General features: G+C 35.3%; 1 long non-coding RNA gene across 1 annotated transcript; it reads right to left on the reverse strand.

The window, feature by feature from the left end:
• Nucleotides 1-209: 209 nt before the first annotated feature.
• LOC111554995 lies at nucleotides 210-2,475 on the reverse strand. The gene is made up of 3 exons (XR_002735383.1): nucleotides 2,289-2,475; nucleotides 1,002-1,160; nucleotides 210-796 (listed from the first exon to the last, which is right to left on the reverse strand). It is a non-coding gene; the product is annotated as an uncharacterized LOC111554995 (long non-coding RNA).
• Nucleotides 2,476-16,136: the final 13,661 nt, after the last annotated feature.

Raw genomic sequence — 16,136 nt, forward strand, 5'->3', positions numbered from 1 at the left:
GGTTCATTCCACGTCTTTGCAATTGTGAATAGTACTGCAGTGAGCATTCACATGCATGTGCCTTTATGGTAGAATGATTTATATTCCTCTGGGTATATACCCAGTAAAGGGATTGCTGGGTTTAATGGTAGTTTTGCTTTTAGTTCTTTGAAGAATCACCATTCTCCTTTCCACAATGGTTGGAATTTACACTCCCACCATCAGTATGTAAGTGTTTCGTTTTCTCCACAATCTCACCAGCATCTGTTATTTTATGACTTTCTAATAATAGCCATTCTGACTGGTGTGAGATGGTATCTCACTGTGGCTTTGATTTGCATTTCTCTAATTCTCAGTGATATTGAGCTGTTTTTCATAAGCTTGTCAGCCACGTGTATCTCTTATTTTGAGAAGTGTCTGTTCATGTCCTTTGCTCACTTTTTAATAGGGTTGCTTTTCTTGTAAATTCAATTACGTTTCTTATAAATGCTGGATATTAAACCTTTGTCAGATGCATAGTTTGCAAATATTTTATCCCATTTTGTAGATTAGCTGTTTACTCTCTTAATCATTTCTTTTGTTGTGTAGAAGCTCTTAAGTTTAATTAGATCCCATTTGTCAATTTTTGGTTTTGTTAAGACTGTTTTCAGTGCCTTTGTCATAAAATCTTTGCCCATTCCTATGTCCAGGATGGTATTGCCTTGGTTGTCTTCCAAGATTTTTACAATTTTGGGTTTTACATTTAAGTCTTTAATCCATCTTGATTTGATTTTGTATATGGTTTAAGGAAGGGATACAGCTGTATGTTACCAATGTGCTATAGATAAGAGAAAAAAATTAAAAGTTTTCTTAGTTCAGGAAAATAAAACATTAAAGCAAAGAATCTCCAAAATTTTGAATAGAAAGTCAAAAAACATTATCCTTAGCAGAATAAACATCATGCAATTCTTGTTTTGCTTGATCTTATTATAGCTGTTGCATGAAGCCATTAGGTTTTTCATTAGAGTTTTAAAAATTCTTACCCAATCCAATGATAAGATCACAAAGTTATCAGCAGAAATCTGTATTTCAGAGTACGTGTCAGAGTCTTTTTCATGAATATCCTTGAAGACAAGGCAATTTTGAACTGTAGCTGATTACAAACACTTTCAGAGAAGAATCAAAGTAAAACAATTAACTGTCTGTGAATAACAAGAGTTAAATTGCCCATTGTTAAAAAATCTGATGGCAGCTGATTATAATAATAATGTAATTACAAGAAGATTTGGTTATTTTTGTGACATAGCTATATTTTAGACTTGGATGTTACTACCTTTTAGGATGTAAAGAAAAAGAGATTGAGTGAAGTTAGAAGTATTTTTTTTAACTTGAATACTACAAATGTTAACTTTCTATATTCTCCAACTTAACTGAACCTTAGAATTGAATTCTATATTGTGTTTAGAAAACACTGGTGAAAAAAAGGGAGAAGCAAGCTTTTGAGAAATGCAACTGCTTGGATTTATATACTAGACAACTAGCAACATCTAGTGGTCATGCTCATGATCAACCCCTGTCTTCATTTTCATTGTTGCTTGGAATTAACTTGCATTACAAGACTTGGCAGATATTTTGAATTAAGTAAAATCCACATGTGAAAAAAAAAAACAAAAAACTAAACATTAGTTTCAATGTATATGTGTTGTAAACATATAACACGTAATACAGTGTTGTTTATATTTGTGTTCAGTTTCTGACAGAATTTAATACATTGAATAAAACTTATCTAAGAGAATGTTCAGCTGCTTTATTTGTCTTAAGAAGGGTTGTGATTTTGCCACATTCAGGGGACTGGACTTAATTTTACCAATTTTAATACTAAATGTTCAGTTGATATTTTGGAAATCTTATGGAGAACTGTACTATTTTAACTTATAATATTGGCATGGATTTTGAACCATTATTTATTTTATTCATCTGTTTGAAATTGAGTTATAAGCACAATAGTCTTGCATCCTTGAAAGCACATGACAGTGAGGTTTATACATATGTTTAAAAAACTATAATAGGTAATAATTACTTGGTGGCAAAAGAAAGGTAGCCAGGAGTTTTATGATTCTCATGACCAATCTGCAAATAAATAATCAAAAGTTGAATACAGATTAAGAACTGTCAGGAAATGGGTGATTTCTACTAACATAATTCAAGTGCTCTAAAAATTATTTATTTCACATACTAAGAGTATATTATATGGATACTGAAAATACAAGGACTATAAATGAAAAGGCAGGAGCGGAAATGGAAGAAAGAGACTAATGATGTTTATGCACCTTTCAAATGCCAGGCACTGGGTTGTGCTTCATGTGCATCCATCATTATCCTTCATCTGCATGACAATTCTAGAGGCAGGCATCTTTGTCCCCCATCTTAGAGATACAGGAATGGAATCCTACTCCTGTTATTACACAAGAAGGAAGTGAGAAAGGTAAATTTGAATTTGACCAAATCTGACTACAAAATTGATATTCTCAGAGTTTATCAACTCATCATATACACAAAATCTATAGTCTGGGAAAAAAGTTTTTAATAGAGTGTCAGCATTTTTTTAGTCTCGACATTGTTTTGCAAGTCCTGAAAAAAAAAAAAAAAAAACACATAACTTCAGTGTAAAGCAGTGAACAATGTGTCACCCTAAAATATGCCTAATTGGTATGTTGATTATTTTGAGTTAAAAACATTAGAGAAATAATTTCAGAAAGGCTGAGTTGATTTTTCTCTTTCTGCCTGCAACAAATGATAAAGATTCCTCGGGAAGGGGTACTTTCTCCATATCAGGGTGAGAAAATAGCCCTTATCATCAGAGACTTGAAACTGAAGACTACAGTGGACCTAAATAAATGTAATTAATGAAGTAATCCTCATCCTTCACCGGTTTTACACTTTCCTATGTATTTCCTAGTGACTCCCCTAGAAAATTTTACCATAGTAGCCAGATTTTCTTCGTCCTATCATTTCTTCTCAAATTTATCACTCTATGTCTACAAAGTATCAAGGCATCTTGCTTTGGCCACTTCTTTTGACTTCCCTCTCTTGTGAAGAACCCCATGTGCATGTAAAACTAATAAAATTTGTATACCTTTCTCTTATCAACCTTCCTGGTATCAATCTGGTTTCTGCATCCAGCTGAAGAACCCATTAAGAGTTAAAAGGGGGGTTGGAGGTGACCTCTGGCTCCCTACAAGTGTCATCTGTTATCTTGAAAGCTGGGCGCGGTGGCTCAAGCCTGTAATCCCAGCACTTTGGGAGGCCGAGACGGGCAGATCACGAGGTCAGGAGATCGAGACCATCCTGGCTAACACGGTGAAACCCCGTCTCTACTAAAAAATGCAAAGAAACTAGCCGAGCGAGGTGGCAGGCGCCTGTAGTCCCAGCTACTTGGGAGGCTGAGGCAGGAGAATGGCGTAAACCCGGGAGGCGGAGCTTGCAGTGAGCTGAGATCCGGCCACTGCACTCCAGCCTGGGCGACAGAGCGAAACTCCGTCTCAAAAAAAAAAAAAAAAAAAAGATGCTCCACTGATCAAGCATGACTCTTACTTGTCAGTGAACAAAACTTTCCATTTTAAACATTTATTCAACTATTTTCTCAGGTACTTGTAGGACTGGAGAACTAAACAGGTGGACATTGCTTTCATGGATCTTATGGTCTAGTTGGGAAAGATATAACAGGTTTCAAAGGTAATACAACTGTGCTAAGCATGAAAGGAGCAAATACACAATGCTTGGAAATGTTTTGAAACCTCCACAATTAAAAATAAGGCTTAAGATACAAATCTAAGTTAGAAGTGGTATTACAAATTAAATGTATATAGCATTAGAGATGTATTCATTCAAAAACCATACATTGTGCACCTACTATGTGGCACTGTTGATACCAGACAGATGATGTAAAACAGCCTAAACACCAAGAACTCAGTAAAAATATGTGCAAACCATTATTCACAATACTGAAGATACATTAGTGTACAATATATACTATAGTGGTAGAGGAGAAGAAGGAATGATGGTGTCTGCTTTGATGTAACTTGCAGAGTTTACAAAGGAGATGTTCAAACTCTGTCATTTACTATTCAGATTAAGGTGGAACAAAAGATAATGACAGCGGAGTCCACATAAAGGCAAGAAAGAGATGGAGAGAAGTAGATGAATTTGAGAGATATTTAAAGGCAATAATACATTAAGGATAATAACTTCTCATGATGATAGAATAATACATCCTCCTCAAATAGGTAGGAGGAGAAGAAGTTGTTGACTGTGTCTGGCATACTAACTGATCTAAACTGACACACTCCCTTTCCTTGAAGCTTTCTCAAATGGTCAATAATTATTCATTTCCTATTTTGGCAATACTATTTAATATAGTTACAACATTATTCCTTAGTTCTTTCTGAAAGTATATTTATTGTCAACAAGTTAAAATACATACACCTCCATACTTTAGGCCCACAACAAGAAAGGGCACTTTTATACTTTTTGATACATAAGCTCACACACACACACACACACACACAGAGGCACACACACACACACTTAATAAATGAGAACATACTACTCGCAACTCCACTGTCCCTCATTTATCCATCTGTCTCATGTTTGTGTGTCTGATAGTACCACATATCAATCCTTATTTAGGTTGTTTGCAATTCTGCACTATTTAAAACAGGGCTCATCTGTGTTTATTTTTCATGGCCTAATTTGTGATGATAGCCTAGAGTAAATTCCTGAAAATGAAATGCCTGAGTTAAAAGATAAATAATTTTTAATCGATATTGTCAGATTGCACTCAACAATTTTGTTTTACTTTATATTCTCACCAAAAAACACATTAAGTTCTTGTTTCTGCACACCCACACTCACTTTAGGAAAGCTTTAAATCTGTGCTTCTATGATAGACAAAATATGGTACTTAAATGTCAATTTGATTAACTTTTATATTTTAACTATAATATTTTAAAACTTGACTATGTAGTTTAAATTTTAACCATCATTCATATATATGTATGCCTATATATCTGCATATCTACATCATGTACCTTACAATACAGAGGAAGAATTGTCATACTCCTTTCTAAGTTTGTAGCAGCTGCCAACATTGTATCTTCCAATGATGTGAAGTATCTTAGAGAGTTTCTTTCAAGTGAAGTATTTCTGCTGTTACCACCTGCTCTTTAACATCTTTGTCCTTTTTGTCAGAACCACTTTCCTTATGTATGTCATTAAGTGGGACCTTCACTAAGTTCCTCGGGCTGTGTAATTAGAGTCTCTCAATGGCAGCTATTTTCCCATAACTCCATTCACGTTTGATTCACATTTCACTGCTGGTGTTATAACTTTTTTTCTTTCTTTCTTTTTTTTTTTTTTTTTTTTTTGCTGCACTTTTATGTCTGTTGACTTCTTTGATTCCCTCTTTGGATTATTCACTTTTATAAAATGTCAGGCGGGTTTATCAGTAGGAGACCAGGAAGCAACACAATAAAATGCTTTGCTGTCTGTGGGAACTGAATTACAGATGTGCAGTGAACAATCACTAACAAACTTTAAAAGAAGTGACATCATTGGCCACTGGTCACAATGTATCCATGTTATTTACATAGGGATTTGTGGTCTGAAGAGCCAGCAGCAACATTTGTACTTTACTCGTTACTCAGTTAATATACTGTGAAAACTAAAATTTGAACTGTGTTGTTGGGGAATTATTATTATTTGGTATTATTTAACTAAACCATGGTAATTGAAATCTGTACATATTGGAGCTGTGCAAGGCAAGGACTATCTGTACACACATACATATGTGTGTGTGTATATTTATTTCAATACCATATGTACGTATACACTGTATTACTTTATTAGTGCTGCCATAACAAAGTACACATACAGAATGGCTTAAACAACAGAAATTTATTTTCTCACAGTTCTGGAGACAAGAAGTTGAAATCAAGGTGTTGGCAGAGATGGTTTCTTTGAGGCCTTTCTTTTTGCTTTGTGGATGACCATCTTCTCCCTCTGTCTTCACATAGTTTTTCCTTTGTGTGCACATATTCTCATGTCCAAATTTCCTCTTCTTATAAGGACACTAATCATATTGGATTGTAGCCCTCCATATAACCTCACTTTACCTCTTTACAGGACGTTTCTCCAAATACAGTCACATTCTAAAGTACTGGAGTTTAGCACTTTAACCTGTTAATTTTGGATGGCCACAATTCAACACAAAACCCTCCAACTTTCATGTCCTCTTCACATGCAAAATATGTGAGTTCTTTCCCAATAGCTCAAAATATTTAATCCATTCCAGTATCAAATCCAAGTCTAAAAGTTCATCTAAAGATCATCTAAATCAGGCATAGTGAGACTCAAGTTATGATTATCCTCAGGCAAAATTCCTCTCCAGCATGAAACTATAGAACTGCAAAAGTTATCAACTTACTAAATGCAATGGTAGGGCTGGCATACAATAAACATCCCATTTCCAAAAGGGATAAATCAGAAAGAAGAAAGGGGTCAGAGGACTCAGGCCAGTCCAAAACCTACCAGGGCAAATGCCAGTATAGTTTAAGGCTCAAGAATAATCCCTTTTGTCTCAATTCTTTGTCTTCAGGACCCACTGGGGAGGTGATGCTGCCCTCCAGGACCACTGGGGTGGCTGTTTCACTCCCTTGGCCCTGGATAACGGCAGCCTAGCCTACTGAAACAAAGGAGGTGGCCCCACCCTCTGAAACTGGGGAAGAGACCTCCCTGCCACCCAGACCTGAGACTCTGAGCCCGTAGTAATAGTGGCAGTACCACCTTTGGAGTCATTTTTCTCTTTTCTTGAAAAATAGCACAGATTTTCAGCTTGATACCACAACTGGCTCATCCTATGGAATTTCAGAATTCTGATGGCTTTCCTTCACTCTCTCCCATCACTGTCCCTTTTACCCCAAGCTGGCAGTTTTTCTGCTGATATAAAATTCTCAAAAATAACCTTGTTGGCTTCATAGAGATCCAAGCCATCAGACAAGAGCGCCCTCCACAGATCTTTCCTGGATGATCACATCTGTAAACTTGGCTTCTGCTGAGATCATTGATTCAATCCATGAGTCACATTCATAGTTTCTTTATGAAATGAATGACCAGTCACACCCTTGTCTTCTGTTCAGAACGAGTTTTCTCATTTTTTGGCCATATGAATAAACTGATAATTTTCTAAATCTCAAGTTCTGACTCCTTTATTCTTAATGATCCTTTGATATATCTCTCTTCTCTTGTATTTTACTATAAGCATCAAAAAGAAACCTGGCCACACTTTCAAAAGTTTGCTTAGAAATCACCTCAGCTAAATCCCTGGGTTGATAATCACTTACATGTTGTACCTTCCATAAAACACTAGAGCACAATGCAGTCATGTTCTTTGCCACTCTGTAATAGGTAATGCCTTTGCTCCAGTGTCCAAAACATATTTTTCATTTCCATCTAAGGTTTCACAGTGGCACTTTTTAATTTTTGTGTGTTTTTTGTCTTTTGTTTTTTTTTTTTTTGTTTTGTTTTGTTTTGTTTGTTTGTTTTTTTGCTTTTATTGAGACAGAGTCTTGCTGTGTTGCCCAGGCTGGGGTACAGGGGTGTGATCTCGACTCACTGCAGCTTCTACCACTGCAAATTCTCCTGCCTCAAACTCCCGAGTAGTTGGGATTACAGGCATGCACCATTATGCCCAGCTAATTTTTGTATTTTTAGTAGAGACGGGATTTTGTCTTGTTGGCCAGGCTGGTCTTGAACTCTTGACCTCAAGAGAACCACCCACCTCGGCCTCTTAAAGTGCTGGGATTACAGGTGTGAGCCACTGCACCCAGCCTCACAGTAGCACTTTTAATGTCTATATTTTCACCAACAGTTTTTTCAAAGCAAGCTAAGCTTTTTCTAACATGGCCTCATCAGTCTTCCAGCCTCTATTCATTACCTATTTCCAAAGCCACTTCCACATTTATAGTTATTTTTACAGTTGGTATCCCACTCCCAGTATCAAAATCTGTATTAGATTGCTAGGGCTATCATAACAAAAAATAAATACCATTTACTGGAGGATTAAATAATAGAAATTTATTTTCTCAGAGTTCTGGAGGCAAGGAGTCTGAGATCACAGTGTCAGCAGAGTTTTGTGATTTGTTTTGTTTTGTTCTGGTCTTTATTTTTTATTTTTAAGGCTGCCCTCCATAGACTGTAGATAGCTTTCTCTCTGTCTTTACATAGTCTTTGCTCTGTGCATGTGTACGTCTAATGTCCAAATTTCCTCTTCTTATAAAGAGTCCAATCTATTGGATTGGGCCTATCTGACCCTTTTTACCTTAATTACGTCTATCCCAAATACAGTCACATTCTGAGGCACTGTGTGTGAAGGCTTCAATATATGATTTTTGGGGAAGCACAATTCAACTCAAAATATATGAAAACACACACACACATGTACATGTATATGTATACTACTCTAAAATTAGTGTCTACAGCCTGGAACCCTCTCCCGACTCATATATGCAATTGTGTGAGGGCTAAAAGGGGTACAAAAATTAATGTGTCCAAAACTGAGCCTCTGAGAATCATTCCCAAATCAGCACTTTCTGCACTATTCCTCATTATAGTCAATGGTAATTCCATTTGAATGGGCCAAAATTCTTCAGGTCATCCTTGACTCCTCTCTATTTCCCACAACTATATCCGTGCTTTCCACAAATTCTAATAACTCTACCTTTCCAAAATACATACAAAATTTGATTCTCATTCTTGCCACCTGGATTCCAGCAACTGTCATCTCTGGAGGACTGTTGCATTAGCCCACTTACTGATAATACTGCTTCTACTCTTCCTCACATACATTGTACCCTCAAACAATAGGCATAACAGTTCTAGGAAAATAAGAAATCCTCACTTTCTCAAAACCCTCCAGTGACTCCCATCTCATTCAATGAAAAGCTAAATTCGTTAATGTTACCTCCAAGACCCTATATTTTCTGGTTTTCTTACTTTTCTTACTTCTTTCCCTAGCTATTCTCCAATTCAAGAACCCCTTTGTTATACTGAACATGTCATGTATGTTTGGACCTCAAGTCTTTTGCACTTGTTAATCTCAATGTCTTGGTGCTGTCTCACCAGATGTTCATATTACCAGTGTGATCACTTTCTCAAGATTTTACTGAAATTTTCCTTCTCCTTGAGGCTTTTACTGCATATCTGATTAGCACTGCCACTTCTAGAACCCCTTCCCTGTATTAATATTTCTCCTTAAAAATTATCAATATCCATTCTACTATATATTCCATTTGTTTATTTTATAAGTTATCAAGAAACAGTATATTTAAAACTAACTTTGTCAAAATCAAGTGATTCTTCCATGTTTAGTATCCTGGGCTTATGTATGTTTGATGGAATGCTATCATCTGACCTTTTACAATTTAAATTAATGTTGCTCTATACAACATGCCAATTAATGATTTGGCTTTCATAATCAGTAATGACAGAGATTTTGCGAGATTATTATAAATTTCTGAGAAAATTTAAAAATAGCCATTCAACTTAATTGTATCATTTATGGTTGTTATTGATAACTTGATCTTATGAAATTTTTAATGATAGTCTTTGACAACCTGCTGTGAATAGGCAAAATCTTTAAAAATAATGTTCAGGTGATTTTTTAACAATGTTTATGTTTTTAAAACTTTTAATATTGATATGGAAAATAGAGTACACCACCTGACTCACCAGACTTTTGTAACATTAGTTTATGTAATCTTTGAACTACATTATGGACAAGATAAGAATGTTGGTCCATACAGCTGTGAGGTCAAGGCCAGGTTTGCTGTCTTTTAGGAAGAATGTAAGGACAATAGGAGAATATTCCCTCTTTTCTTAATATCCATTGTTTCAGAGGCCATATTAAAATTTTAGTTTATTACCCAAGTCTATAAGGAAGGTTACTTTTTCTGGATGAAAAAAAACAGGAGATTTCCCCTCCTGTTATAATGTCCATCCTTAATTCAATTGACTATGAACAAGCAACAGCACATTCACTCAGATGAAACAATCATACAGGGCCTATTCTCCTGTTGTGGGTATGGTTTGACATATTTCCCAGAAGCTACATACTACATATTGACTGAAAAGATACAACAAAATTCCTATTGGGTAAAACTCCCTACCCAGGCCCAGAAAATAGAAAGAAATTTTTCTACTAAGTTATTAATTTGGAAATTTATTTCTTCATTTTGTGAGTTTCTAAATTATATGGCTTAAAATATCACACCAGATAATTTTAAAAGTCTTATGACTAGTTGCTATACTGTTAATTTTTCACTTTTATCTGAGAATTAATTAAAATTTAAGGAGATAATTTTAGAGTCTAAAAATTCCACAGCCTTAAGTTTTGCAGATGATACTTTAAAAAAAAAAAAAGCCAAAGTTTGGTACAAACCTAGTATCTCCACTCTCTTCATATTTCTAGGATATTCCTTCCTTATTATAATCCAATAAAAAGAGTTAGACTTCTCATCTCACAGGATCAATAGGAAATCTAGTATCTTTCAAGGTCTCCCTCCCCAAGTTTTTGGGAGGAGGGGTTGTCCTAAAAAGTGCCTGTGTGATCCACAAATTTATCTAATTTATTTCTCATCATAGTAAATCTGTCTACTACTTCAGATCTTTTACTGGTCACATTTTGTAGTGTCATAATCACCTTTTTTGGCTGTGTGTGGTTGCTATGTTTGTATAACTTCTCACCAAGTGTGGGCCACTCTTCTTCCATATGTTAATTAAGTGACATCTCAGATGTAATATTTCAAAACACTTCATTGAACATTTTTGAAAAAAGTAAATAATTAAAAGCTAGGGGGAAAAGTACATTGTACTTACTAGATGATGTGGCTCCTGAATTTCACAGGATATGTCCTTCCACTAAATATTCCCTACTCTCTTCACTCTTCTTAAGTCTAAAAAGTCCAAAAAGTTGCAAGAATTAGTCCACATGGCTAGAAAAGAGATTGATAGAACAGAGATAGCAGAAATAGACTGAAATGTACATGATTAATTAGATTTCAAACAACTCGCAAAAGCCATTCAATAGAAAAAAGAAGTCTGTTTAACAAATAGTGGTGGAAAACTTAAATATCTCTTTGGGGAAAAAAGGAAGGAAGAAATAAAGGCAGGAAAGAAGAAGAAAAAAAGCATCTTTACAACCATCCCTCATCATACCATATATAAATATTAACTCAAACAGATCACATACGTAAATGTAAAATCTAAAAATTCTAGAAAAATATACAGTAGAAACTCTTCATGACTTGTGTTAGGCAAATATTTTTTTAAACATGACACACAAACATGATCCATAAAAGAAAATTATAAATCAAACCTCATTAAAATTAAGAACAGTGTTTTAACAGACTATTTTAAGAAAATGAAAAGATAAAACACAGATCAAGTAAAAATATTTGCAAATAACATTTCTGATGAAGAACTTGTATTTAATATTTACATACATATTTATGACTCAAGTTTCAATCATAATAAAAATGAAAACCTATTCTAAATGAGAATTTTTTAGACAAAGTTAATTGTTTTCATGTAATGGGAGAAGGAAAACATTAGAGTAGGCTTCCTCTAATAGTGTGCTATTTAGTCTAATTAGCCTATGAGCACTATAAATAAATATTTTTGCTAGTATTTCACTACTAATCTCTAACTTAGAAATAAGAACACTTCGTGTATCTTTCCATGAATTGGAGATATTCAGCCCAGCTTGAGGTTTCCTCAGAATGCGCAAAAGCAAAAAAAAAAAAAAAAAAAAAAAATTAAATGTCAGGGTTATGTCTAAAAATGTAGAAATATCATATGCATTAAGTACTTCAAGCACTTTGATAACATGGACTAAAGAGTTCAGATTTTACTTTGAATACTACAGAAGATAAGAAATTGACATACAATGTAGAAAGCATTTATTTTTAACAAAATGATTTGGGACATTTCAAGGAATATGCTGAAGAAAATGTACCTCTTATCTTTTATTAGCATGTGAGATAAATATAAGAAAATATTTATGAGACCATCCCAATGGAAAAATGCATTCTAGAAAGATAGCAGAGCTAAAGTGTGTGCCTAACAACATTACATTTGATGAAATAAACTGCACACAGGGGATTCTAATATGTATTTTATGGGAGGTTTGCTGAGTACCTGCATTCTTCGTCAGCCAGATCAAATAGTAATGTTTCCCTTATGTCATTTTTTCCTCCATTTGTTTTTGTATATATAAAATATTTATATGTACAAAATGTATACTACATACAGAATAAGAAATGTAACACTGTCAATACACTTTAAGTCCCTTAGGCTCTCATCCCTAATCTCTCCTCAACCTTTACCCCAGGGATAAGTACTATTCTGAAACTTGTGCTTACCATTCTGTTGCTTTATTATACATAGGCAGTGAAGTGCGTAATTCTACAGTGCAAACCTTCATTAATTTAAACCTATGTATATTTCAATACAACCATAACACAGATTAATATATGGAACATTCTCAGCCCTCCAGAGACCCTCCAGCTAGTCATAACCAAACCAAATGCAAATATCATACTTCTTTCTATTACTATAAAGCACTGTTGCCTTTTCTTAATATTTATATAAACAGAATCATACAGTGAAAACTATTTTGTGTCTAATTTTGATGATTCCTGTGGTAAATCCTATTTTGTTTCTAATTTTGATGATTCATACAGTAAATACTATTTTGTGTCTAATTTTGATGATTCTGGTTTGTAAAAACATCCATGCTGTTGCATTTTTGTGTAGTTTATCTTTTTTCATTGCTACATCAGTTTCCGTTGCATGGTTACCCTACAATGTGTTTGCCTATTCTACTACTCCTGGGCATGGGTTGTTTCCAGTTTGAAACTACTTTGAATAAAGTCATTAGGAACATCATTGTACATGTCTTATTGGTAGCTAAATTAGTTTACATTTAGTTTTGTTGGATTTACACAAATAGGAATTCTGGGTCATAGGGTAGCTGTATGTTTAGCTTTAGGAGACAGTGCCAAACAGTTTTCCAAATAGATCTGTCAATTTAAACTCCTACCAGTAACATGTGAGAGTTCTGGCTGCTCCGCAGTTTCTTCAAAACTTGTTCTTTTCATTTTTTGAAAAAAACTTTTAGCCATCTGGTAGGTTTATAATGATATATCTTGTAGTTTTAATTTGCATTTGCCTAAAGATTGCTGTGATTTTGAGCAGATTTTCATGTTCATTATCCTTTTGAATATCCTCTTTTATGAAGTACCTGCTTAAGTTCTTTACCCTTTCTTAAAATTAGCTTGTCTGCATTTTACTTAATGATTTGAAGGAGGCTTTTATACATTCTGGATACCATTTTTTTATTGGACATATATATTGCAAATATCTTCCAGTCTGTAATTATTTTTTAATATCCTACTCATTCTTGATTCTCAGATTTTTTTTTCTGGACTTATTTTCTTTCTTAGAGCATACCCTTTAGATATCCTTTTACCAAGAATTCAATTGACTGTAAGCCCCCTGTTTTTGTTTATCTGTAAGAAATAGTTTACTCTTGTTTTTGAAAATATTTTAACTGGATTAACAGTTCTCACTGGAGAGCTTTTTCCCTTGGCATCCCATCTTCCAGCTGTTCCAGCTGTTGTACTAGGCTTGGAAGTCAACTGTTTGTTCAATTGATGTCCCAGTTCTATTTTATATCCTCCTTCTGAAATTTCACTATGAGTTGTAAGGAAATTACTTCTTTATTCTTCTTGAAATACGCTGCTGTATTTCCTAAATCTGAAGTTTTGTATTATTTATTATTCCTGGAAAGTTCTCAGACATCATATCTTTGAATATTATTTCACTACTGCCCTGCATTACTCTCTGAATTTCTTGTGCTCTCACTCTAATTAAGTAAATATTCTGCCTTCTTAAACTCTTCTCAGTGTTTTTTAACACCTCTTTTCCACTGTCCTGTCTTTCCTTGCTGCATTCTGGGTAATTAATTAAGGTCTACCATCTCAGCAACTTTCTCTTCTGTTGTGCCTAACCCGCATTTTTTTTTCCTTTTTTTAGCTGTCATAATCATCATTGTATTTGTCCATTTTCACGCTGCTGATAAAGACATACCTAAGACTGGGCAATTTACAAAAGAAAGTGGTTTATTGGATTCACAGTTCCATGAGGCTGGGGAGACTTCACAATCATGGCAGAAGGAGAAAGGCACATCTCACACGGTGGCAGAGAAGAGAAGAGAGTTTGCGCAGGGAAATTTCACTTTTTAAAACCATCAGATCTTGTGAGACTTATTCACTCTCATGAGAACAGCACGGGAAAGACCTGCCCCCATGATTCAACACACACAAAACATGGGAATTCAAGATGAGATTTGGGTAGGGACAAATCTCCCTCACACAACACATGGGAATTCAAGATAAGATTCGGGTAGGGGCATAGCCAAACTATATTTATTATTTCTAGTATTTTATTTTTATTTTATAATCTTGCAAAAACAAGACCATTAGAATGAGTTTTAATTTCATATTGTCAGTCAAAGATACAAGAAACAGTAAGTACACCAAGCACTAAGTTTACTTAGCTTTAATAAAGGGTATGAAGCAGATAGCAAGTACTATGTGGGGCAAGAAAATCCTGGAGGGTTCAGACACCAAGCTGCAGCTTCCTATGTGCCCCAACCATTGCACTGCTCTCAAGAAATGACAAGAATATGTTGAATGAGGGTCACATCAGCAAACACAAGCCACAGGGACTAAGGTCCCATAGCTTAAGTACCTTGCTATTCACCTAAAAGGGTATGTATCTAGCTCCCATTCTTTAGTAACACCTTGGCCCATTAATAGCAGAATAAACTAAACCTTGCAAAAATTAAAGATGCTGCCATATGGATAAAAATTTTAGGATTCCGATGAGCTAAGGAAGCTAGGATATCTCCTCAGACAAAGAACAGGTTCTGGCACTATCTTTATTTGTTCTGGGCTGCTATAACAAAATACCATAGACTGGGTAATTTATAAAGAATAGAAATTTATTGCTCACCATTCTGTGGGCTAAGAAGTCTAAGATCAAGGTACCAGAAGATTTGAGGTCTGGTGAGGGCTTGCTTTGTTTCAAAGATGGCACCTCTTGCTGCATCCTTACATGGCAGAGGGGAGTAAGGACACTCCCTTCAGCTTCTTTCGTAAGAGAACCAATCCCATTCCTGAGAGTAGAGCCATCATGACATAATTACTTCTGAAAAGGCACATCTTTTAATATCATCACATTGGGTATTGGTTTCCAACATATGAATTTTGGAAGACACCGACATTTTGATCATAGCATGTCCTTTACACCTCTTTCCACTAAGAAAGCATTTAGTAACACTTTTGGGGTTGGATAGGCAGCACATACCACGCTTGAGTATGCTGCTCTGAATCATGTATGACAGGATGCAAATGACTGACAGTTTTGTGTGTGGCCCAGAGGAAGGAGGGGTGATACAGCAGGTCAAGTCTGTAGTTACAACAGACTTGCATCTCTGCCATATTACGTGAACGATCTGTGGTACTGTGGGTATCTAGATATATAGCTGATGAGTATCTAATAGATATAGTGTATAAAATCGCTGGCAAGCTCTAATAGGCGAATTACTGTGCAATCCTTGGAACATAGCCATGACATTTTATCACAGACCTATACCACATTTGAAAAGCAGCTGTCACCATGCTACTTTACCAAGTAGGAGACTGATATATGACAATAGAACATTGTATACGCATATGACTGAAACTGCCCTCTTGGGCTGGTTGCTATCAGACACAGGAATTCATAAGATTAAGTGAACCCAGCAGCAGCACTTTGCAAGGCAGAAGCAGCACATACAGGACTAGGGTGGAGCAGGTCCAGATGATACAAATGAGACGTGCCAATGAGTGACTGATGAGACCCTCAAATCACTCACCCACATTGTTGTACCTGCACTTTTTATTCAGCTTACACTTCCAGAGCTCAGGGTGCGGTTCTCTGTAAACAACTAATAAAATGAAGTGGATCCGTTCATGGATGGGTCAACTTGGTGTATTAGCAGAGGCCCAAATGGATTA

This window comes from Piliocolobus tephrosceles, chromosome 5 (genome assembly GCF_002776525.5).
Source record: "Piliocolobus tephrosceles isolate RC106 chromosome 5, ASM277652v3, whole genome shotgun sequence".
Taxonomy (NCBI): Eukaryota; Metazoa; Chordata; class Mammalia; order Primates; family Cercopithecidae; genus Piliocolobus; species Piliocolobus tephrosceles.